Raw genomic sequence first — 12,113 nt, 5'->3', positions numbered from 1 at the left:
TTCTAATTAAATATTAATTAAACAATATGATTTCTAATTAATATATTATTTTCATAATACATTAATAAATCATTTATTTTGATTTCTAATTAATTTATTAACCAAGTAATAAATTAATAAATCATTCTTCTCTCTCTAAAAGCTATCATATTCAATTATCAGGTTTGAAGGCAACCCAAAAGGACTGTGCTACTATCAATTCAAGTATACCAATTATAGTTATGGGCTTAGACATCCAATCCAACAGTCACCCACTTGGATAAGTCTAATAACTATAGTTGCAAGTATAACTTCAAAAACTGATTAGCAAATTATAGCTACCAAAAGTCGTTGTCGAACTCTAACCTAGCCAGTAACGTGTCCTTATATAAGTGATCAAAATATTCCTCCGTTCTACAAGATATCGTATGAACATGAGACATGGATTATAATTGTAACGACCAAAAATTTCAACCAAATTAAAACATTTTATTTCCTTCAAAAACCGTTACGATCATACATCTTGATTTCAAAATAGTTTAAACATCAGAGTATTTCCCCAGAACCATATCACATAAAGCATAAACATGAGGAGCGGTATGATCACGCCTTCGCCTTGCCACGATCTCCCGAAGCACCTAAAACAATAAACCACAACTTTAAGCGCGAAAGCTTAGTGAGTTTCCCCAAAGTACCCATACACAATAAACATACGCATACAGCAAAAGAACAACACACTTCGGGTCCAATCAACCTTCCGGTTGGAATACCCCCCGGCCCTCAACCATCGGGTTGGAATGCCTACATAACACGAGTCCAATCATCCTACCGGGATGGAATACTCTCGGCCCACAACCATCGGGTTGGAATGCCCAAACACATATACGTACAACAATAGCTACTATGGGTCCAATCATCCCTTAAGATGGAATACCCCAGGCCCCTCAACCATCGGGTTGGAATGCCAACATACTATGAGTCCAATCATCCTACCGGGATAGAATACTCTTGGCCCACAACCATCGGGTTGGAATGCCCCACTTCCTATATATACAGTAACTACTACTACTATGGGTCTAATCATCCCTCGGGATGGAATACCCTAGGCCCCTCAACCACCGGGTTGGAATGCCAAACTACTATGAGTCCAATCATCCTACCTGGATGGAATACTCCTGGCCCACAACCATCGGGTTGGAATGCCAATCTACACTAGCAAACATGCACACATAACATGCATCCATAAAACACTCTACAGAACCAATATATTAGGGCCCTATCATCCTACCGGGATGGAATACCCTCTGCTACTGCTCAACATACATAACCCGCAGGTAACCTCCTACCAGCGTACATAGTGCAAGACCAACTACCGGTCTATAAATAATCCCTACCCAACTACCAGGGCGCTGATCCAACAGAACTAGCCATCATACAATTATCCATTTCTCTAGGATACTAAGCTAACAAGGCATATTCTCATATCACCATCTCATCTACCAGGATACTAGCAAGCATATCATCACATAACATAACAGGCTCTAATAACAATTCAAAGGGCCAACCTTGGTGCCTTAGACCCTTGAGTACAATGAGGAAAACTCACCTTGCAACTGCCGGAATCCTACAAATCTCTGACTGCTGACTCGCCGGAAATCCCAACTATCATATGAAAACCATCACATTAGAAACCATCATGACTTTCTAGGCCAAGGGCCCATAACACTCATTAAGTCCATCATCCTCTTATTAGGCCAAGACCCAAAGCCAAATCCTCATGCAAAGCCCAATATTGGCCAAATTTACTAAATTGGGCCCACCTCACCAAATGGGCAAAGATCCAAGGTCCATAATAATTATTGGGTCTAAATTACTCCATCCATAAGTTTCAGTCACGGACCAAGCCCAAGTAGCCCATAAAGAGCCCAATCATTTAAGGCCCAAGATTGAAAACCCAACAGAGGGAGTACGTTGGGCGTACCCCTCTTGGTACGCTGGGCGTACTTCGATTCTCGCGGACTGGAATCGGGACACAGACCCACTACGCTGGGCGTACATCAGCTTACGCGGGGCGTACGCGCGCTGATCTAAAACTCCTCTTAAGTTCTTAATGGCTTAAGCTCTTAAGCCCAAACTTCAGATCCATGGACCAAACATGCCTAGGATTGATAAAGTCTCAAACTTTATTACTTGGGACGTCCATAAAGCTCTTAAATCAAGGTCTTAATCCATTAAGACCTACCTACATCACACATGAGACAACCAAAACCATTGGGGCCTCATTTTTCTCACTCAAGACCTCTCCTAAGGTCTGAAAGGACAGCTAATCTCAACCAACTCGCATCATGCATCACTTTGGGGTTTTTGGGACAAGAAATGGTGTCAAAACTTCATAACACCAAGATCTAAACAAAATAGAGGTCAAGCAAGAGACTTTATACCTCAAAAGGGCTCCAAAAGATGATGCCTTTCCAGATCTACGAGCTCCAACCACCCAACTCCTTCTTTGACAACTTCTTATTTCTTCTTCTAGGCTCTCCTTTGCCAAACCAAGCTCCCCAAGGTCAAATATCCACAACAAGGGAAGAAAACGGCTACTTAGGGTTTCTGAGAGTAAGAGGGCAAATATGGAGGCTAGGGTTGGAACCATAATGTTCCTTATATAATGGCTGGCCCCAAAATTAGGGTTTCTGGACACTGGACGTACGATGGGCGTACATCCTGTAACACCCAAAGTCAGGAAGGCCAAGAAAGGAAAGGAAACCCTAAGTTTAAGGGACGACTCATCGAGTCCAAGGAGGAACTCGGCGAGTCCGAGCGGGATCCGGGTCAAGGAGTAAGTGACCGACTCGGCGAATCGGCCAAGGAGACTCGGTGAGTCTGGTCTGAATGTGGAAAACCCTAAATTTGGGACTTGGAGCCTATTTAAACGTCTCATTCTCTCCCCTAGGGTTCCTTTACTGCCTCTTTCACCCAGAACACCGAACCCTAAGCCCCATTGTTGCTCATTCAAGCTTCCAAGCCATTTTTGGACGATTTGAAGGAAGAAGAAAGAGGGGAATCATTGAAGCTTCAAGGATTGGCCTTAGATCTGGAGTTTGTGGAACCTTTTTGATTTATTGAAGGTACTAAGTCGTTTCCTTCATTTAGATCTATTCTAGTTTTGAGTTTTGGGGCTTTTTAGCCATGATTAGTTATCCATTTGAGTTAGAAGCCAGATCTGAAGTTGCTACTTCGGATCTAAGCACATTTTGGCCTTATGAAGCATAAAGTAACCGCCCTTGAGCTGATTATGGAGCCTCCTTGCCTTAAACCCTAGTTTATGGTGTATTTAGCCTAGATCTCCTTCTCTACATGTAAAGTTTGCAACTTTACGTGAGGAATAGGCTTGAGAAGGGTAGATTTACAATTTGGAGTCCATGCATGACTCAAAGGTCCTCTGCATGTTTGAAGATCTGAATGGACTCGGTGAGTAGCATGAAGATTAGGAGGAACTCGACGAGTGGGATGAACAACTCGTCGAGTAGGATGAATATTGCCTTGGACTCGGCGAGTCTGTTCTTGGACTTGGTGAGTCTGGACGCGAAACCCCAAACCCTTCAAGTTGAGACTCGAATCAGTGAGTCGAGTGGAGACTCGGTGAGTTGGTCAGGTCAGGACTCGGAAATCGGTAGACTCGGCGAGTCATGGACTGACTCGGCGAGTCAAGTAGCGATTGGAAGGACTCTGAGCATATGAAATCAGCGATTCAGTAGGTTGAATCGGCGAGTAGGGTTGACCTGGAAGGTTGACCTTGACCAGGACTTTGACTTTGATCAGATTTGATTTAGTCAACTTCCGGGGGACAGTTAGACTAAGTGTTGCATTGTTATTGAAGCTCGGGGAGCTAGTGGAGAGGGAGTTCAGAGAATTGCCGAACAGAAACTAGAGAGGGTTTTCAGCAAGATCAGCAAGTGCACGTGAGTTTCCCTTTTGTGTGAATGGGTCTACGGCCACAATGTCGGCCCATGCAGTTATGAGTAGAAGACCCGAGGGTTAGCCCTAGGCACAGTATGCTAGTATGATATTCAGGACGAGGTCCAATGATAGCGGGCGGGTGCCCAATGAATGGTTTATATGATAGTTTTATACTTGTTGCATGTGTGATACTTGTATGTGCCTGGTAGGGAGGTGAGTGTGGGCGAGGTCCCGTAACTCACCAATAGCAGAGTGTGGATGGTGTTCCACATCTCATTAGCAGCAGATCAGGGGCGAGGCCCAAGTTAGGGAGGGAGTGAGGGTGGGCTAGGCCCATACCTCACTATCAGCAGGAGTATGGACGGGGTTCCATGACTCACCAGTAGCAGGACAAGGGCGAGGCCCAGAGATAGGCGAGGCCTTAGGACAAGATCCGTTAGTATGTGTTTAGCTTATGTGATGTGATATGTTTATGTGCTATTATATGTTAGCGGGTGAGGCCATGTGACAGGTGAGGCCTAAGTGAAACAGATCTGTATCTGAGCGGGGCTCGAAGCCAGGCGGGGCCTGGAGCGATGGGGCCGTTGTAGCGGGCGAGGCCCGAGGCAGGGGGCGAGGCCCAGGATAGCGGGCGTGGCCCAATATGTACAGTATGTGGTTATGCATGGTATGTGGTAGGGTGGGGAACTCACTAAGCTTCGTGCTTACGGTTTTCAGTTTTGGTTTCAGGTACTTCCGGTAGCGGAGGGAAGAGCTCGGGGTGATCGCATGGCACACACCATAAATTAGACAGCCTGGGAATGTTTACTCTGATAACGAATATGTGTTTTGGAAATTAATACTCTGATTATGTTTTGGATTGATAACTTTGCTTTAATTAATGTTTTATTTAAAGAAATTTTTAGTCTTGAATTTTGGGATGTTACAAGTTGGTATCAGAGCCTTGGTTTGAGGGATTCGGACATACCCCCGGGTGTGTCTGAACTCAAACTAAGGGATTGGGTTAAAAGTTTTTAAAATGAAAGGACAAGTTTTGTAAAAAGAGTTTTAGAAATGAAACAGTTTTAGAAAAGCGAAAAGAATTCAGAAAGAAAAGAATTTTGATAAGAGAAAAGGGTGTGGTGCATGCAATCAGCCGAGCTCAGGTAAGTACCCTAAAATACCCATACAAGTTTATGTTATGATTATCAGTTAGTAGAACAATATGCTAAATTAGGACTAAGGATCTAGGGAGGATGCCTTATGTGCCTATTATATGTGCCTTGAGCTGCATGATAGTGCTGATTAGACAGTAGTAGGATAGCCTGTTTAGGTTATGCCTGAGTTTATGAGTTTGTGTTACATGCTAGTTCAGATTCTTGCTATGTGGATATGATTGCTTGAGTATGTTGTGGTTATATTTTCCCCTTGTCTGAATGCTACTTGCTTTGTGCAATATGGGATTCCGAGTGATGGGAGTTAGCTATTAGGTGGATACATCACGTCACATGTGATCAGGGTTGAATAATCTCAGAGTGCTGGATTTGGCCCTATTTCGCAGCTCTTGTTTGAGTCCAACCATTGTAGGGATGAGTCTTTTACTAGATAATTATTTGAGCTTCGTCACATGTGATGGTATCCAGGTAATGGCTAATTGGCATCACAAGGAGGCCTTTAGCAGCTGAGGACTGGTTTGAGTTGATTCAGAGGTTTCCCTAGGGTAAGCCTAGGATGAGATAGTGCTGGGAGCAGTATTAGTGGATAAGGGACCTGGTGGAGTCAAAGCAATTCCTGAGGAAGGTACGGATAGATGTGGAAGGTAGTATGGGCCCGTACTACTGAAAGCAGAGGATCCGTACTCGATTCGGGAAAGGCCGAGACAAGACCGGGAACCTGGTAGTGCGTGTGTTTGGTCTTGCAGCAGCTATAAGGATTCTGATAGTGGTTGTGGTATATTTCCAGCATGGTGACGTTGCGAGAGAGACCAACGGGCGGATCAGGCACCGGAGAGGGATCAGGCTCGGGTTCAGGAGCCGAGCAGCTCGAGGAGCGAATGAAGGAGGTTATATCAGTGGAGGTTACGCGCAGTATTTTAGATCAGACTCCTGTGATCTTTGGCACGGTCAAGGAGGGTATATTGGAGATTTTGGATGAGAGGTTGGGAGCCTTCCATACGGAGATGATGGCTTTAATGGGAGCGCGTACCTTGACATTTCGAGAGTTCAGGGCTTGCGGGGCACCATATTATCATGGGGCTAGGGACCCCATCGCTAGCAGCAGATGGTTGGCTGATGTTGCCAACGCATTCCGTACGAGCCGGTGTCCTGAGGGGGACAAGGTCAGACTCGCTTCCTATCTTCTGAAGGACAGAGCGAGGGATTGGTCGGAGGAGATCGGTCATGCTTTGGGGGATGATTCCGCGTTGGACGTGATGACATGGAGCGATTTATCGGCCAGGTTCAGGGCGGAGTTTTTGCCAATTATTGAGGTGCAGCAGTTGGCACGGGAGTTTCAGGATTTGACGCAGACCACTGAGACTGTGGTGGAGATCACCGCTAAGTTCAGGGAGAGGGCTCTTCTTGTACCGTAGTATGTCACAGATGAGGAGATGAAGAAGACCCGATACCATGAGATTTTGAGGGATGACATCAGGCAATTTGTGAGCAGGTCCATCTGCAAAACGTTGGAGGATATGATCGCGCGAGCTAGAGAGAGAGATTGATTTGGAGCAGATCTGGAAGAAGAAGCCGGATGAGGTTCAGGCAGCCGCGGGCTCGGGTAAAAGGCCCAGGGGATCGGATTCGAGATCGAGGGATTATCGGGACCGCAGTCGGTGCGGGAAGTGTGGCAGGGCGCACGGGGGCGCGTGCAGGAGTGGAAGCGGTGGTGAGTCTGGCTGCTTCAAGTGCGGTCAGACTGGTCATTTTAGCAAGGATTGTACTGTTATCACCACTCAGGGATCCGAATTGATATGTTTTCACTGCAATCAACGGGGCCACAAGAAGGCACAATGCCCCAGTTTGTTTTCAGCAGGACGGGTGATGGCACCTGCCCCTGCCATTTTGAGGATCACAGACGGTCGTCAGGGCCGAGAAGAGGCGCCTGCGGTAGGAGGCAGGGATTTTCAGATGACTACCTTGGAGACACGAGCAGCATCGGACGTTGCAGGTATGCGACTTCCGTTTTCAGTTCTTTTATTTGTGCATGATTATATTGTTATGGTTCTGCATCATTATCGGTATGAGTATTTTATTTTTGTGCGGCTTGATTGTGATCGAGTTATATGCCATCTGCATACCTTGGATATTTGAATGGTAGTTAAGGGATGGGCTTTATTGGAGATGGTTACTTAGGATGCAGTAACTGTAGCATGCCTGGGAGGGACTTGGTATGTCTCGCTAGTTCGGAAACATATAGTTATAGAAATGGACTGGTTAGATCCCTAGCTATGGTAAGCTTGGGGTTCCTCAGCAGATTGATTATGGAATGGTAGCAAGGATTGGGATTTTCTTTTGAGCATTGAGTAGCGAGGTGTATGCAAGATTGAAGTGGGGGAGAATCCTACGAGTGTATAAGGGTAAGAGCACGCAGATCCAGAATGAGTACGTTATCTCTGAGAAGGAAAAGAAGTAGTACAGCGTTGATGGATTAAGGAGTTTAGGGTTGGGAGTTTGAGAAACTCCCCATCAGTTAGTGCGTGTAATGGGATGGTTAGTACATGGTTGGGAATTCAGGTTGGAGGATCGCCAGTAGGACTCGAGTGATTCGGAAGGAGGATCTTGAGAACTAATAGCACGGGGTGCTTTCGTATTAGCGGTCAGTGGTAGAAAGTGTCGTAAGACTACGGGGCAGCCGTAGCATTCACTAGCGGTCAGTGGTAGAAAGTGTTGTAAGACTACGGGGCAACTGTAGCATCCACTAGCAGTTAGTGATGGAAGGTGATGTAAGACTGCGGGTAAGCCGTAGCATTCCTTAGTACCTTCGTTGGCAGAGTTGGGGCGAGGCCCTTATCTCCTAGTGATCAGATAGGGATCAGGAATAGGTAGTGGACGAGAATGGTAGGGAGTTTGCCTGTATAGCCCTAGAAAGGTGAGACCTTGGGAGAGGCTGCTCCAGGATATAGTTGGGTGAGACCCGTGGGCGAGGCCCGTATGAGAGTAACAATATAGGTGAGACCTGAGAGCAGGGTTGCTCAGTAGTATGGTTGGGTGAGACCCGTGGGCGAGGCCCGAGCGAGAGTGGTTAGACAAGTGGGACTAGAAGGATAGAGGCGGGTGAGACCCGTGGGCGAGGCCCGTGAGTTTTAGCAGCACAGGTGGGACCTGATAGGGAACTTAGTGTCAAGATAGGGGATCGAGGATCCCAGGATTGTAGTGCCTGAATGGAAGAATAGATTGAGCAGTTATAGGTGGTCGAAGTTTCTTCGAAAGTCGTTGGGAGCGACTAGGAGTTGTGTTGGGACTAGCGACCGGTGGGAGCCGGTAATCCAGATATTGATAGATTGGTAGGGACCAGTGTGGTCTCAGTTCATCCAGAAGGCAGATAAAGAATAGCAGAAATTTTCAATCAGTACCAAGGCTGGTAAGCAGTCTATGGTGAAATTCAGTTAGTTGATCGTGGGGTGCTCGACACCAAATTAGGAATGCCCAGTGGATACTGGTGATAATGAACCGTATTGGAGGTAGCGGGAAGGGAGGGGTGAACCCCTATGGGTTCAGTGCAGTACTCGGTGAGTACCAGAAGGATTGTCGGTTGAGTAAGTTGTCTTTCCAGAATGTTCAGGGTCAGGGTTGACCCGAGATTATTATCCGCAAGGATTAATGTTAGTCAGAATGACCGGGCGAAATACCAGCGAAGGTAGGCAGCTGGCGTTGGATCAATTAGTAGAGTATTTGGAAGCAGATCGCACGCAACTGGCCATAGCAAACTTCGAGGACGAAGTTTAGTTTAAGTGGGGGAGAGTTGTAACACCCAAAGTCAGGAAGGCCAAGAAAGGAAAGGAAACCCTAAGTTTAAGGGACGACTCGTCGAGTCCAAGGAGGAACTCGGCGAGTCCGAGCGGGATCCGGGTCAAGCAGTAAGTGAACGACTCGGCGAGTCGGCCAAGGAGACACGACGAGTCTGGTCTGAACGAGGAAAACCCTAAATCCGGGACTTGGAGCCTATTTAAACGTATCATTCTCTCCCCTAGGGTTCCTTTTCTGCCTCTTTCACCTAGAACACCGAACCCTAAGCCCCATTGTTGCTCATTCAAGCTTCCAAGCCATTTTTGGACGATTTGAAGGAAGAAGAAAGAGGGGAATCATTGAAGCTTCAAGGATTGGCCTTAGATCTGGAGTTTGTAGAACCTTTCTGAGTTATTGAAGGTACTAAGTCGTTTCCTTCATTTAGATCTATTCTAGTTGTGAGTTTTGGGGCTTTTTAGCCATGATTAGTTATCCATTTGAGTTAGAAGCCAGATCTGAAGTTGCTACTTCGGATCTAAGCACATTTTGGCCTGGTGAAGCATAAAGTAACTGCCCTTGAGCTGATTATGGAGCCTCCTTGCCTTAAACCCTAGTTTATGGTGTATTTAGCCTAGATCTCCTTCTCTACACGTAAAGTTTGCAACTTTACGTGATGAATAGGCTTGAGAAGGGTAGATCTACAGTTTGGAGTCAATGCATGACTCAAAGGTCCTCTGCATGTGTGAAGATCTGAATGGATTCGGCGAGTCCTTTGAGTGGACTCGGCGAGTAGCATGAAGATTAGGAGGAACTCGACGAGTGGGATGAACAACTCGTCGAGTAGGATGAAGATTTCCTTGGACTCGGAGAGTCTGTTCTTGGACTCGGCGAGTCAGGATGCGAAACCCCAAACCCTTCGAGTTGAGACTCGAATCAGTGAGTCGAGTGGAGACTCGGTGAGTTGGTCAGGTCAGGACTCAGAAATCGGTAGACTCGGCGAGTCATGGACTGACTCGGCGAGTCGAGTCGCGAATGGAAGGACTCTGAGCATATGAACTCGGCGAGTCAGTAGGTTGACTCGGAGAGTAGGGTTGACCTGGAAGGTTAACCTTGACCAGGACTTTGACTTTGATCAGAGTTGATTTAGTCGACTTACGGGGGACAGTTAGACTAAGTGTTGCATTGTTATTGAAGCTCGGGGAGCTAGTGGAGAGGGAGTTCAGAGAATTGTCGGGCAGCAACTAGAGAGGGTTTTCAGCAAGATCAGCAAGTGCACGTGAGTTTCCCTTTTGTGTGAATGGGTCTACGGCCACAATGCCGGCCCATATAGTTATGAGTAGAAGATCCAGGGGTTAGCCCTAGGCACAATATGCTAGTATGATATTCAGGACGAGGTCCAATGATAGCGGGCGGGTGCCCAAGGAATGGTTTATGTGATAGTTTTATACTTGTTGCATGTGTGATACTTGTATGTGCCTGGTCGGGAGGTGAGTGTGAGCGAGGTCCCGTAACTCACCAATAGAGAGTGTGGATGGTGTTCCACATCTCATTAGCAGCAGATCAGGGGCGAGGCCCAAGTTAGGGAGGGAGTGAGGGTGGGCTAGGCCCGTACCTCACTATCAGCAGGAGTATGGACGGGGTTCCATGACTCACCAGTAGCAGGACAAGGGCGAGGCCAGAGACAGGCGAGGCCTTAGGACAAGATCCGTTAGTATGTGTTTATCTTATGTGATGTGATATGTTTATGTGCTATTATATGTTAGCGGGTGAGGCCATGTGACAGGTGAGGCCTAAGTGAAACAGATCTGTATCTGAGCGGGGCTTGAAGCCAGGCGGGGCCTGGAGCGATGGGGCCATTGTAGCGGGCGAGGCCCGAGGTAGGGGGCGAGGCCCAGGATAGCGGGCGTGGCCCAATATGTACAGTATGTGGTTATGCATGGTATGTGGTAGGGTGGGGAACTCACTAAGCTTCGTGCTTACGGTTTTCAGTTTTGGTTTTAGGTACTTCCGGTAGCGGAGGGAAGAGCTCGGGGTGATCGCATGGCACACACCGTAGATTAGATAGCCTGGGAATGTTTACTCTGATAACGAATATGTGTTTTGGAAATTAATACTCTGATTATGTTTTGGATTGATAACTTTGCTTTAAGTAATGTTTTATTACAAGAAATTTTTAGTCTTGAATTTTGGGATGTTACACATCCTGTACATTGGGCGTACGCCCCCAACACCCGCGTTCATTTAACCACTCTACGGTTGGCGTAACCTAGCTTACATTGGGCGTACCCATCCAATTATACGCATGCACTCCATGCATGCCTAGGACCGCTTTGCCAAATATTTCCTTTTGGGACCATTATTGACACTAACTTCAAAGTGTCATAACTCCTTTATTCTAAGTCCGTTCCCGATGGACTTTATATCCACGAAAAGGTGGCGAGAAGCCCTATGCTCCTGGCAACACACCCCGACCCGAACCTTCTCGAATGAACCCAATGCCCAAAAAGACTAAAACGCCCTTACCCTTGATCTCGGTAATCCATAAGTAATTACTTTTAGAACGGGACGTTACAATAATCATTCTCTCTATCCAATATTTGTTTCCCGATTTCTGATTTATGACGACTGATATCAGACTACTAATTGAACACATCAATTCAGTTCATGCTTGGCCAATTGTTTTAGATGTCATCATCAAATCATCGAGGGGCTCACAGATATCACTTTTCCCGTTTGGGCAAAAGGAACGGATAAACTTCAACTTATATGCTTGCACTATTCACTCATCAAATCACGCACAACGATACGGTTTATAACATCAAGTTACTAATGCGTTTACGTATTATCAATGCACAATTGACTCGCAAACAACAACTCATATATCTCGGTTTCAAGAATATAAGATATTATCGTCTCAAAATTACTCGTGATAAAATTCATGAAGTAATTCTTTGAGCGCGGGTTAATCCAATACTTAAATCCTCATTTCAAAAGTACTCATGAATACTACAGCAAACCATTGTTATGTCTAACCCCTTAGACAATCTACATTCTAATTCATGACAACCTTAATTCACTACTTACTTCCAAAAGTACGATCGATTTTGAATGTTTGAATATTCCAATTATTCAGGAAGTAAAACATGCGAAGTGAAACACAATAATAACCTAATTAACTATGGTCTCAAAACTATTGAATATAAATAAAACACTTATTATTTAATCACCATATTAATTAGACTTTATTAATTG

Source organism: Lactuca serriola, chromosome 3 (genome assembly GCF_051521515.1).
Source record: "Lactuca serriola cultivar US96UC23 chromosome 3, Lser_US96UC23_V15, whole genome shotgun sequence".
Taxonomy (NCBI): Eukaryota; Viridiplantae; Streptophyta; class Magnoliopsida; order Asterales; family Asteraceae; genus Lactuca; species Lactuca serriola.
Note: the sequence above shows the minus strand (reverse complement) of the source record.